General features: G+C 39.1%; 1 long non-coding RNA gene across 1 annotated transcript in view; it reads right to left on the bottom strand.

Moving 5' to 3' along the window:
• Positions 1–14,788, bottom strand: part of LOC113896936 — a 127,275-nt gene that overhangs the window by 25,846 nt on the left and 86,641 nt on the right. The window contains exon 2 of the long non-coding RNA XR_003512188.1: positions 13,128–13,230. This is a non-coding gene — a long non-coding RNA (uncharacterized LOC113896936). The remainder of the gene's footprint in view (positions 1–13,127; positions 13,231–14,788) is intronic.

Raw genomic sequence — 14,788 nt, 5'->3', positions numbered from 1 at the left:
TGAATAGCCAATTAGGGACCAGAGAGGTGCATAACATTAGTCATATGGGTGCATGCTTGGTCACTTCAGTCAAGTTCAACTCTTTGCAACCCTATGGACAGCAGTCCTCAGGCTCCTCTGTTCATTCTCCAGGCGAGAATACTAGAGTGGGCTGCTTGTCTCCCTCCTGGGGATCTTCCCTACCCGGTGATCAAACCCCCATCTACTGTGTCTCTTGCATTGCTGGCAGATTCTTTACTGCTGAGCCACCTGGAGCGCCCTTAGTCATATGAAGGAAATGCAAATTCGAATCATAACAAGATGCCCCTACACATCCCCTCGAATGGTTAAAATTAAATACACTGACCAAACTAAATACTGGCAAGGATGTAAGCCAGCGGAGCACCCATACACTTCTGTTGGGAATGTGAAACGGTACAACCACTTTTGGGCTTCCCTGATAGCTCAGTTGGTAAAGAATCCACCTGCAATCCAAGAGACCCTAGTTCGATTCCTGGGTTGGGAAGATCTGCTGGAGAAGGGATAGGCTACCCACTGCAATTCTTGGGCTTTCCTTGTGGCTCAGCTGGTAAAGAATCTGCCAGTAATGCAGGAGACCTGGGTTAAATCCCTGGGTTGGGAAGATCCCCTGCAGAAGGGAAAGGCTAGCCACTCCAGTATTCTGGCCTGGAGAATTCAATGGACTGCATAGTCCATGGAGTAGCAAAGAGTCAGACACAAGTGAGCGACTTTCACTTCACTTCACTTCACTTTCACTTTTAGGAAAAGTCTGGCAATTTCCTATCCCATTAAACATGCTCTTACCTTTTGACCCTCAACTCTACTTCGGGCATATAAATAAAATAAATGAAAACATATGCTCATGAAAATGTTTATACAAGAGTGTTTATAGCAGATTAATTCATAATAGCCCAAACTGGAAATATCATTAGCGGAAGAGTGAATAAACAGTGGTATATTCTTACCATGTAATATCACTCAACTGAAAAAGCAACAAACCACCAAAGCACTCACAACACAGACGGATCTCGGAAGATACACGTCTGTACCTTTCAACGTATGTAAATTTTGCCTAAAAAAACTGTAAGACAAATATAGAGGCAAAAATGATAAGAGACAAAACAAGAAAGACCAAAGATCTAGATAATCCTTTAAATCAATCTTAGTTTTGATTTCTGTACTGAACTACCCTGAAACTTCGAAGAGTGTAATTAAACCTCCATTTACAGTTTCATGCACTTTCAAAAAAGGACAAAAACAAAACTCTAGATTCCTTATTTGGTCAAAACAGGAATAAACCACCTTAAAAATTTAAAACAGCAAAATCTGAACCATTGCTTCTGCATATAGAATTAAAAGTGGAGAAGGATGGCTAAGTAGGAGGGAATGATTAATTTTCTCAGTGAAGACTTTTATATTACTGCCCTATTTTGTACTTAGGGATAAAGGAGGAAAAATTACAAAACAAAGTTGAAACAGAAGTATCATTTTCCTAAATTGAATTACCAGTCAATACACAGATAATTTCTATATTATGGCATCTGTAGCTTTATTTGGTCACCTGATAATTGTCATGAAACAGCCCTCCTTTCTTCACCTGGCACTCACATCCCAACCTCTTTTAATTATAACTGTATTTATGTATTAACATAAGGAATATTGAATTCGTGGTATTCAAAGTCTTTCATATTCTAAAGTTCAAATCTGAAATCCTAGCATTATGGTTAGGAAATATTGTTTGCTGCAGTTCAAGTAGCATATTTCCATTATATTTCTTTTAATTTTTGCCATGTTTTGATTTGCTTCAGATTCATACCATGCCTTTCTTGTACATTTTTTATTGACCCCTACTCCCCATTCACTATTGATGATTGATATTTTTTGTTGTTATGGGGCAGAAGAATCACATGACTTCCCACCCTATCTCTGATGTCACCCAATCTCTTAATCATTTTGTTTTTCTGTACTAATTGAAACTTTTCCCTTCTTATTTGGAATAACACTTTGGAATACAATTTTTTTTTTTTGGTCCCTCCTGGAGGTTTTCATCCTATACTTCTTGCCCTCCATTTGTTTACTGCATTATCAAGATGTCAAATCTCTCAGTTGTCTTCTCCATAGTTAAAAACATCCTCCTCTCACCCAGCCCCAGAGGCTTCCACCCTCAGCTTCAGGCTGGGCTTCTAAGTCACGTGCACAGCTGCTATTCTCAAGCTCCTTCTCAAACAGCTGTGTTTGGTTGATCCACTAGGGTAAATAGTGGATCATTTCTTTCTCATGTCTTTCTCATCTGGAGAGTCTTTACTCATTTTCAGTTAAGTTCAGTTTAGTCACACAGTCGTGTTTGACTCTTTGCGACCCCATGGACTGTGGCATGCCAGGCTTCCTGTCCATCACCAACTCCTGCAGCCTGCTCAACTCATGTCCGTCGAATTGGTGATGTCATCCAATCATCTCATCCTCTTCTGTCCCCTTCTCTTTCTGCCTTCATTCTTACCCTGAGGGTCTTTTCAAAAGAGTCAGTTCTTTGCATCAGGTGGCCATAGTATTGGAGTTTCAGCTTCAGCATCAGTCCTTCCAATGAATATTCAAGACTGATGTCCTATAGGATTGACTGGTTGGATTTCCCTGCAGTGAAAGGGACTCTCAAGAGTCTTCTCCAACACCACAGTTCAAAAGCATTCATTCTTTGGCACTAAGCTTTCACATCCATACATGACTACTGGAAAAACCATACATTTGACTAAATGGACCTTTGTTGGCAAAGTAATGTCTCTGCTTTTTAATATGCTGTCTAGGTTGGTCATACTTTTCTTCCATGCAGTAAGTGTCTTTTAATTTCATGACTGCAGTCACCATCTGCAGTGATTTTGGAGCCCCCAAAATTAAAGTCTGTCACTGTTTCCACTGTTTTCCCATCTATTTACCATGAAGTGATGGGACCAGATACCATGATCTTTGTTTTCTGAGAGTTGAGTTTTAAGTCAACTTTTTCACTCTCCTCTTTCACTTTCAACAAAAGGCCCTTTAGTTCTTCACTTTCTGCCATAAGGGTGGTGTCATCTGCATATCTGAGGTTATTGATATTTCTCCCGACAATCTTGATTCCAGCTTGTGCTTCATCCAGCCTGACATTTCACATGATGTAATCTGCATATAAGTTAAATAAGCAGGGTGATAATATACAGCCTTGACTTACTCCTTTCCTGATTTGGAACCATTCTGTTGTTCCATTTCCAGTTCTAACTGTTGCTTTTTGGTCTGCATACAGATTTCTCAGGGGGCAGGTCAGGTGACCAGGTATTCCCATCTCTTGAAGAATTTTCCACAGTTTGTTGTGATCCACACAGTCAAAGGCTTTGGCATAGTCCATAAAGCAGAAGTAGATGTTTTTCTGGAACTCTCTTGCTTTTTCTATGATCCAGTGATGATGGCAATTTGATCCTCTGCCTTTGTTCCTTTGTCTTTTCTAAATCCACCTTGAACATCTGGAAGTTCACGGTTCACGTACTGTTGAAGCCTGGCTTGGAGAATTTTGAGCTTTACTTTGCTAGTGTGTGAGATGAGTGAAACTGTACAGTAGTTTGAACATTCTTTGGCATTGCCTTTCTTTGGGATTGGAATGAAAACTGAACTTTTCCAGTCCTGTGGCCACTGAAAAACTTTCTAAATTTGCTGGCATATTGAGTGCAGCACTTTCACAGCATCATCTTTCAGGATCTGAAATAGCTCAACTGGAATTCCATCACCTCCACTAGCTTTATTCTAAGTGATGCTTCCTAAGGCCCATTTGACTTTGCATTCTGGGATGTCTGGCTCTAGTCCAGTGATCACACCATCATGGTTATTTGAGTCATGAAGCTCTTTTTTGTACAATTCTTCCGTGTATTCCTGCCACCTCTTCTTAATACCTCCTGCTTCTGTTAGGTCTGTACCATTTCTGTCGTTTATTGTGCCTCATTTTACTAAAACTCAAAACCCAAGGAAGAGTGTGTAGGAGGTAAACATTCTGAGTACTTTAACGCATGTGTATCTTTAATTTTACATTCATTCATAACTAATAATTTGACTGGCCTAGGTACTCTGTGTTTAAAATTATTTAAACCTACATCTTTAAAAGTGTTTCTACTTCATCATCTGCTAGTGGTACTGATGACATGCCCAAACTAGATGTGTCTTCTTGTGTGTATTATTTTCTTTTATGAAAGCTTTTTAGCATTCTTGATTTCCTAAATTTAAATAGTTGATTTCCAAAAACTCCTCACAGATATCTATGTTTACCTCTTTTTTCATGAAGAGGCCTTCCCTCATGTAGAGAGAAACATGTGTTTCCCTCAGTTCTAGAAATTTAGTTTAAAATTCCATCCTCTGAGGCATGTTTCCACACCACTTTGTCAGCACTCTCCTGAAATCTGATCAGTTGAAAGCTAAACAAAGTCCTGCTGACATCTTGATTTTGTCACGCTGAGACCCATGTTGGATTTGTAACCACAGAACTGTAAGATAATACATTTATATTATTTTAAATCTCTAACTTTGTGGTTATTTGATACAGCAGTAGTCGAAAACTAAACAGATTTTAGTACTGAGAGTAGAGTGCTACTCTAATAAATACCTTAAAGTATGGAAGTGACTTTAGAATTGGGCAGTGGGCAGAGGCTAGAAGAATTTTGAGGAGCATGATAGGAAAAGTCTAGAGCATTTTGAATACACCAAGAGTACAAAAGTGGATAAAAAATGATGCTGCTACACTGAGAGTAGCACTAACATATATACACTACCATGTGCAAAATATATAGCTAGTGGGAAGCTGCCATAGAGCACAGGGAGCTCAGCTCGGTGCTCGGTGATGATCCAGACAGGAGGGATGGAGGCACAAGAGGGAGGAGATGTATATACATAACTCACTCACGCGCTGTACGGCAGAAACTAACACAACACTGAAAAGCATTTGAACTCCAATTTAAAAGAAAAATGGAAAAAAAAAAAAATGATGCTGCCAGTAAGGACTCAGCAGGAAGTGAGGAGTAGGGTAGAAGAAACATCCCTTCAGAGAACATGTAAATCATGAGCATACTGCCAGTAGAAATATTACAGATATTAAAGGTGCCTCTAGTGAGAACTTAGAAGGAAATTAGAATCATATCAATCAGTCTTTTATTATTTCTTTTCATGAGTAGAATTTAATGCGTACAATGGTATTCTATGGGTAGAATATTCATGCATTCCTGAATTCTTCTAAGTTATTAATTGAAAGGTATTAGGAGAAAGCCTTGAGGAGAGCATGGCAACCCGCTCCAGGAATCTTGCCTGGAGAAGCCCATGGAAAGAGGAACCTGGTGGGCTATAGTCAATGGGGTCACAAAGACTCAGACGTGACAGAGCATGAAGGGGAGAAAGAAATTTTTTTAAATTCTGCTTCCTCTAGGTCACTTTTTATGTTTGCCTTGTTCTATTATTTTGCCTACCTTCCTCAAATGTCTGGGAGAGGGAATTCTTGTTACATAGTGGCAGACAGTTTAGGAGAACTGTGTTCTATCATCATATAGAAAGCACAAGCTGTAAGTGATAAACTTAGATATTTCACTGAGGAGATTCCAACCAAGGCGTTGAAGGTATGAATGGTTTTCTTCTTGCTGGTCCTCATAAAACGCGGGAGGAAAGATTTAAGTTCAAGGTAGAACTTTTAAACAAAAAGGACCAGGATTTTGATACTTTGGGAAATTATTATTCTATCTCAGATTGTAAAAGATGTGAAAGTAAAGAGATCATTCTCAGGAAATTATGCTCCAAAGAAGAAAGAAAAAAACCCTGAGGGTGTCACTGAATATCGTTTCACTAATAACTTAGAAAAAAATTAGTAAGTCAGGGTATTGAGACACTTAAAAGATTAAGCATGTGACTCATAGATGCCTTCAGCAAGCTAAGCAGAAGCCAGGAATAGAGACAGGAGATAACCAGGGGAGATGTGTGAAGCAGGAGGCTCTTGCCCAGTGAGGTGAATCCCAAGATATACATGAGACAGCTACGAAGTTCTTGAGAATGTTAACCATCATGACACTGCCAGCTTTGACTGAAAAGGTTAGATGCTTTTTAATAAATTAAATTTAATTAAAAAAAATTTTAATAAAAAGGTGCTTTTTATTATCACTAAAAATAATACAGCGCCATTTGTTCCAAAACCTGTTTATTAATTGACCTATATCTTCAGATCCAGGTTCAGTATTTTTGGCACAGCTGCTCTCAAGGTGGTACTGTGTATTTCCATCATAACGAACATATCACTTAATTATCTCTTCTGTGTGTTACATCATTAGCAATTGACGATTTTTGCCTAATCCATTAATTCCGTAGGAGTTGCAAAGCAGTGTGACAATCCAAATCTATCATTTCTTCTTCACTTACTAGTTTTATTACTTATTGCTGCTAAAATATAACTTTCAAAAACATAAAATAATGACTCTCATCAAATTTAGCATAAACACACATCTAGGATTTTACTCAACTCATTAATGAGGAAAATAGTAAGATAAAAAGAGCAGTTCAAAGTACACTTTTGAGGGGCTACAGATTCATTTTCAGTTTAATAAAGAAATGTTAGAGTCAGTTTGCTAGGTTATATCTAAACTGGTTGTATCTTACTTTAGGGGTTATCTTTTCCACTGGACAGAAACAATTTGTTTATCTACTAGACAAAAGTCTACAGAACAACATGTAACTTCAGTAAGCCTGGGATCTTTAATCAACAGCATTAGCATTGCTCAGCTTCATTTATCTTTTGGTAAGATAAACTTCCCCTCAGCAACTCTGGTCACTGAGAGATATGTGCGTGAGTGCATGCTAAGTCGCTTCAGTCATGTCTGACTCTTTGCGACCCCATGGACTGTAGTCTGCCAGGCTCCTCTGTCCATGGGATTCTCTAGGCAAGACCACTGGAGTGAGTTGCTGTGCCCTCCTCCAGGGGATCTTTCTGACCCAGGGATTGAACCTTCATCTGTTATGTCTTTTGTATTGGTAGGAAGGTTCTTTACCGCTAGTGCCACTTAGGAAGCCCACCGAGAGATACACTATATTAACAGACAGGGCAAAACCTCGGTAATTTCCCTCTTTCACCTCTGTTCAGAACAATGAGCTTTTCAAAATATATATCATCATGAACTCATGGATTTTAGCATTTGACATGTTTCAGCCCATTGTAATTATTATCCTTTTTATTTTCTATTTTATGTTTTAATTGGTGGAAAATTGCTTTACAATTTTGTGTTGGTTTCTGCTATACAATGACATGAGAGAGTCATACACACACACACACACACACACACGCGCGCGCGCGTGCGCGCACATATATCCCTTTCCACCTGAGCCTCCCTCTCCTCCCCCAACTCCACCCCTTTAGGTCATTACAGAGCACCAAGGTGGGCTCCCTGTGTTATTTAGCAAATTCCCACTGTTTTACATATGATAGAAAGGTGTTGCTATGAGCTGTGAAAGACACCGGGATTCTTGGCCTCTGGAGGACAGGATTTCAATCCGGGGCCAGTGATGAGGTTTGATAGCTCAGAGCTTTTGTGTAATAAAGTTTTATTAAAGTAAAAGAGATAGAGAAAGCTTCTGACATAGGCATCAGAAGGGGGCAGAAAGAGTGTGCCCTTGCTAGTGAAAGGTTGTTGTTGAATCACGCGAAGACACCAGGATTCTTGGCCCCTGGAGGAGAAGAATTCAATCCGGGGCCAGAGACGAGGCTTGATCACTCAGAGCTTTTGTGTAATAAAGTTTTATTAAAGTATAAAGGAGATAGAGAAAGCTTCTGACATAGGCATCAGAAGGGGGCAGAAAGAGTACCCGCTTGCTAGTGTTAACAATGAAGTTATATAATCCAAAGAATGTCTGGAGGTTGTAAAGACCTCATCAGACCTACTCCCATAATTTACATTTTAAGATAACACTGTCCTCAGGCAGGATACATCCTTGTAAAGACCAGGTCTACTCCCATAATTTACATTTTAAGATAACAGAAGGTTTAATCCAGAGACTGTCTTTAGGCAGGATACATTATTGTTATATAATCCTAAGGAATGTGGAGAAAGAAAAAAAGTTTGTCCTTTCTTCCTCCTTGAGAATTCCAGACCCCTCTCTCCTTGGGGACCCCCAGACTCCTTATCAACCTACCTAGGAACTGACTCTCTCACTAGTTTTTAGCAATGAGTTCTATGCCTATTAGCAAGCTGCTAAACAGAGAAAAGAAACGCCTCAAAACTGAGAGTGGCAACAGACACCTCGCCCACAACACGCATTTTGAGATAGCATTGGCACAAGTGGGTCATTCTAGGCCATAAAACAATGGACGCGAATCTTGAAGAAAGGCAGATTTCCAAGCAACATAGTTTCATTAATATAGCTTAAGAAAAACATTTCCATAAGAAAAATGCATTGGTTAGCTCAAGGTCTGAGAAAACTTACATTCAGGGGGAACCAGATGTCATCATGGCAACACAGGATTTTAAAAGAAATCCCCTTTAAATTTTGTATGGAGAAGGAAAAAAAAAACAAAAAACGGCTGACCCTTGCCGTCTATTTCCTCTGCTTGGGGGCCCCTAGCCTTCCTGCCTGTTACCCCCTCACTACTTCCCCAATTCGTCCCACCATCACCTTCCCTTAGTATGTCCACAAGTCCGCTCTTCACTAGGTTCATCAGGGTACCATTCTTCTGGATTCCATTTGTACGCATTAATATACGATATTTGTTTTTCTCTTCCTGACTTCATTCTGTATAAGAGGTTCTAGGTTCAGCCACCTCCCCCTACTTATTTAACTCTCTACCTTCTTAAATAAAGGGAAGCATGCTGAATATATTTTTGAAAGATTAAAAAAGAAAAATTTTGCTGGTAAGAGAGAGCATCTAAATCTTTAGCATGCTTGTGAAAACCATAATTCTAGGGAGAAGTGAGTATCATGTAGAACATAAAGGTTTATGAAAAGAATAATCAGAAAATCTCAGGCCTCCTCTCAAATTTCACAGTAAAATGAAATGCAGTTCAAGTGTGGTCCTAGAAAATTGTATCCTTAATGCCTGAAATGAATTGAATCAAAAGTTTCACATAGGACTATTAATATCGATTTTTTGATTAGTCACCTTGGCATATGTGTACAAATTAAGACTGGTGTCAGTCAGTAAATATAAATCTCCTTTTATATATTACATGATTCCTGTGAGCTTTCTGATTCAAATCCCTTTGGAAAGAAATTTGCTAATCTAGTATTGAATTAGGTTTTGAGGCCAATCTTTCACACAGCAATAGCTCATTCTGCAGAATAATTTAATTATAAAAGTGTGACACACGTAAGCATTTTTGTAATGATTAATGAGTAACCTCATAAAAAGTGAGATTTTTCCAATGAACTGAAATATTGGAATTATAATAATGTATCCTATCAAAAAATAATGTATCAACTAAAACTCAAGAAAATAAGCTCATTGAATTATTTTTACTTAATCACTAAATTAATCACTAGCTATTTTTAAAGACAAAAGATATGGAGAGTTAAGAATTTTAAGACATAACAAAGTAGCCTATGGCTGCCCTCCTTACCTGAAGTTCTCCCTTAAATTATTTACAGTAGCTATAAATATGTTTCCCAACAGGTGAGCTCCAAGTTCTCCTTATTCTTCACTATTTAGGTTATTGAGGATGGGCTGAAAAGCAGCACCTCCTTCCCCTTCATACCATTAAATTCATGAACTTGTCCTGTAGAAGTCACTGAATATTGTGTTTTTCCCCCTAATTCAGATGCTTCTACTTCTTTAGGGTAAATAACTTTTTTAAAATTGGAGGATAATTGTTTTACAATGTCGTATTGGTTTCTGCCGTACAACAATGTGAATCAGCCATAGCATACATATATGTCCCCTCCCTCTCGAGATTTCCTCCCACTCCCAACCCCACTCCACCCCTCCAGGCTGTCTCAGGGCACTGGATTGAGCTCCCTGTGTTACATAGCAACTTTAGGGTAAATAACTTTTAACTTTCTGACACTAGAATCCGTCAGGGCTTATCATATAGATGGACACTGTAAGATGCTAAGAAGTAGTCACATTTGTATCTTCACATCTTAAATACAAGCTGTCTTATGAAGCTGTCAGGACTAAACAAATATCTCTTTGTGCTATCTGTAACTTATGTATCAAAAATATTTACATATATATATACATATACATATATTTTTAAATTTAATACTCCACACTGAAAGTCAGCCAGCATCAGTTTCTCAAAACCTTACAAGCAGTCTTTCTTACTCATTCTCATTGCATAGTTTCTTTACTTAGATTCCAGAATATAACAATCTTTCGGAATGCCTTTTACCTACTGTGTAACTGCATTTCACTCTCCTTTTCAGATTTTTCCTCATTTATTCTAAATATTAGGCTGCGCCAAGACCCAGATTCTTATTAGATCTCAGTCCCTTACTGATCTCACCCTATATCAAGGTGTAATAACCATCTCTCCACATACGACTTCCAGTTTTCTATCTCTAGTTCAGTTTTCTCCCTTGAACTTCAAGAGAGTATATCCAAAGTCAACTCCATTATTTGAGTTCCTCAGGCCAAAAATCTAGGCATTACCTAGATGTTTTTACACTTCACCCTACATTGCACTCATTAGTAAATCCAGGAGATTCTGATGTCTACACATCTCCATAATTCAACCACATTTCACCACCTTCACTGCTATCACCCTGGATCAAAGCACCATGCTATGTCCCCAGAGTATGGCATGTCCCCTATCTGGTGCATCAGGCAATTCCAGGCAGAAAACAGATGGCAAACATGAACAGTTAAGGAGGACATAACAAAGGAGCTATTTACAGAGGTATGAGCAGACACTGGGGCTTCCCTAATGGCTTACTGGTGAAGAATCTGCCTGTAGTGCAGGAGATGCGGGTTCGATCCCTGGGCTGGAAAGATCCCCTGGAGGAGGAAATGATAACCCACTCCAGTATTCTCGCCTGGGAAATCCTATGGACAGAGGAGCCCGAAGGGCTACAGTCTATGAGGTTGCAAAGAGTCAGACATGACTAAAGTGACTGAGTACACACGCAGGCATGAGCAGATATTAGAAAATCAACAAGGGATAACGTGATATCCCCATGTTAGCTCTGGCAGGAAGATATCACAACCTTCACGCTTAGAAGTTGTTACAGGAAGTCATAGATGTAGATAACACAGAGGACCACTGGCAAGAACCAGTCCCTGGGGGATGGACACAGACAACCACTGGGGACCGGAAACAGCAGGAGAGGGGAGTGATAAGGATGTAAATTTTACTCACCTCCCATTCTCCCCTGTAGATGTCTCTCCTTAGTTGACCCCAATGCAAGACAGACTCAGAGAAGCCACTTAAGAGTTAATATATGCCACACATGTCACTCTTGGGAGGCACAGAGCAGGAAGAGAGGGGAGCATGATTTCTAGCATCATTACTCCTCACTCCTGCCCTTGTTCCATTATTGTTATTTTTCCCCCCAAGAACACAGCTAGAGAATTTTTATTAAAATATAACACAGAGCTTGTCAGATGGCTGCCCCAAGGTCCCAGTGATTTTCTCTCCCCATCACATCATAAAAATCTACAAAGCCCCACCTCCAAAACTCCTATTTTGAAGGCCACCTCTTATTCTTCTCTGAGGCAATTTTCTTGAGCAATACCATTCTCCTGCTGGTTTCTTGCCTATTTCCAGCACACACATGCTTTAGGGACTTCACTGTTTTCTTCCTTCTGCTTGAGCTCTTTTCCTTCAATATTCTGTGTGACTCACTTCGGGTTTTATGCACACGTCTCCCTCTGTGCAAGGTCTTTCCTGGCCATTTGTCTAACTTACACTGGCCATCTCAAGTCCCAGCTCACTTTTCTCCATACAAAAATTCTATTTTCTATTCCATTTCTACCTTTTAGAATATTTTATGTTACATGTAAACTTAAATATTTTATTTAATGTAAGATCCATGAGGATGGGGACTGTTTTCTTCTCTGCTTCCCTGATGTTTTCCCAGTGCCTAGATCAGTGCTAACACAAAACAAATCCTCAATAAATACTAATTTAATGAACAAATAAAAACAATGAAGAATATAACCCTTATTTTCCCAAGTATTTTCTTATCATAAAATATTTGAAATCCTGTGAATGCTGCAGGGTGTTCCATTTTCAATTGGTTTTATACCTGCACTTAAAAACTAACAACCCATGCATTCTCTACTCTACTTGGCTGTTTGTGATTACTAGGGAAGGCAGCGTACACAACAGAGCAGCCTATTTCTTAATCATAGTCAGATATTTAAGTACAAAGTACCAAGAGAAGAAATAATCGCCCTCGCTTTACAGTTTCAATTAGTAGTCACGACATTTGTTGTACCCTTAGGCAGGGGAACAGTCCTATAGCTATTTAAATTCAGAGTATACAGCTAACAGTAAACTGCAGGAAAGCCTATTTGATGTGGGCGGTAATATAAAGAATTAATGGGGAAAAATGTGTTCTAGCACTTCAAACATTATCATATGCTCTGGGGACTTTCACATTCTTTCCGCAGCAAAATCAAAAGTAAATTGCAATGACTGGCACTTTGCTCTGTCTCTGTTTAGCAAACTGCTTTGCCTCTTCTTTAGAAGATGATCATGACATTTGTTTATCTTCAAAATGCTATATAATAAATTCTACTTAAAGTTATTTCAATTTAAAAATATAAGAGTGATGATGACCTAAACATGGTATTTAGGCAAAGATAAAATCCCTTCTGCTTTGCTTTTTCCATATGCATAATATTAAAAAAAAAAAACAACATGAAAAGAGAGATCAGATTAGATATCCTCAAATACTATCAGGGTAGAAGAGTAGAATATTTTGGCAAATAATCTTATTTTGAAAATACTTCTAAATTTGAAAATATAATTGTAATTAAAAATAAAATGTGCTTAGATATTGAAAATAGCCAAGTTTTAAATATATGTGTCAATTATTAAAGCAAAAAGTTTAGAAGAGACATTTCATCTATGGAAGAAGCTACTACACGACTTAGTATTCCTTTATCAAGTAATCAGACACAGGCTTTTAAAACTAACAGGGTTTGTACTTACTTGTTTCTGATAAATCCATCTTAATTATTCATTTCCTATCTCCTCTCCTCCTGCTTATTAGTGTAGTCCACCTCTTTGATCTCTAAGTAGAGCTTCTTAAGTCCTAAAAGTGGAGAAGCAGAAAACACTCCGTACATTTCTAAATCACTGAAGGTAAAAGTTGAAATGAAAAACTCTAAATGAATCTGCTATGTAACATAGAGAAAATACCAGGCAGTAGTTAAGATTAGACTACTTATTTGAATATATACACTAATTAACTGAGAAACACCAAAGCTAAAGAACTTATCAGTCATTTCAAGGTCAAACACACAACACCTTAGAGAATGTAAAAACTGAAGATCTTCATGACAGCTAAATCACAACATCAGAGTATCAAAGTTTTATACGTTAAAATAAATTCAAGACATATGAACTTTAACCTGAGAAGAAAAAGCTGAATAAAGAAAATCTACTCAGAGTTCAAACGTTCGTTGACATTCAACTCTTCTTACGATTACTGTTGTCTTTCTCTTTTCCTGGGGTAGCTGTTCAGTTGTTAGAACTCTGCCCAAGTTCTTCTCCCACTTCACCTCACTAACTCCCAGCAGAGAGAAATCGATGTCATTTCAAGAATATTCCCAAGTTTCTTCCTTTTTGGCTACTGATTCAAGTTGATCTTGACCTCTCTCTTAAGTGTTTCAGTGCAGTAACTTTAGGTTAGGAATGCTGGTTTGCACCCTGCTTTTACCACTTATATCTTCAGTACTGTTTCTTCATCTGACAGAAGAGAGCTGTTATCAGGTTTCAATGCAGAGCATGTGTACTGAATCTGACACGTAGTTTGTGCTCTTATCAGTTCAAAGATTTGAGCTGCGGAATGAGAATCCCATGAATCTCAGGTCTCAGCCAGCAGTCTTCACTCAAGATTAGTGAAGTACACATGTGACTTGCCTCTGGGCAACCTCAGGCAATGAGTTGTCACGTCCCACGAGTTCCGTTTTCACACTGGGACGTGCTTTAGATTCAGTTAACAGCTCAGCATTACCTATGTACACGATCAACTCAGCTCAGAGAAAACTGTCTAGTCTGGGAATTCATTAGGTTTTGTAGCAGGCTCATCACTCAGGTGACTTGCATTCTCCCGTCTGCTGCGTCCTGAAGGAAGGAGCTGCGACCCAGTGTGTACCCCTAGCTAGCCTCCTGGGTGCCCCCAGCTCTTCCTAGTGCCCCCGTCACCTGGGACTCTCTGTGTTTCTTTTCCTATCCAAGTTCCCAAACTCAATATCCACACCCAATGGCAGATCCTCTGATTATTGCCACCTGACCCAAGGGGGAGAGGCCTGGAGGAGGTGTGGACCCATCGGATGTTCTACGGCAGGATAGCAGCCCAAAGGCACCGGTTCCAGGTTTCTGCCATCACCACATCTCAATCACTTCGGGATGGCGCCCACATTCTGAACCAGCCTTCCCCTTGCCACATATTCAGAGTTGTTTCCCTCTTCAAACAATGTCACGTGTGTTTCAGAAATTTCTCACAGCTTGATCACAATCAAAGGCAATCCTGATTTTTCAGTTTGATTATTTATTTATAGATACAGCTGCACCCCACAGGCCTGTAAACCTTGGAACTGCTTCAGCCCGCAAGAACGAGTTGTGAGCCTGGAGATGGCGACAGACAT

This window comes from Bos indicus x Bos taurus, chromosome 8, assembly GCF_003369695.1.
Source record: "Bos indicus x Bos taurus breed Angus x Brahman F1 hybrid chromosome 8, Bos_hybrid_MaternalHap_v2.0, whole genome shotgun sequence".
NCBI lineage: Eukaryota > Metazoa > Chordata > Mammalia > Artiodactyla > Bovidae > Bos > Bos indicus x Bos taurus.
Note: the sequence above shows the minus strand (reverse complement) of the source record. Positions and strands in the feature narration are given on the sequence as shown.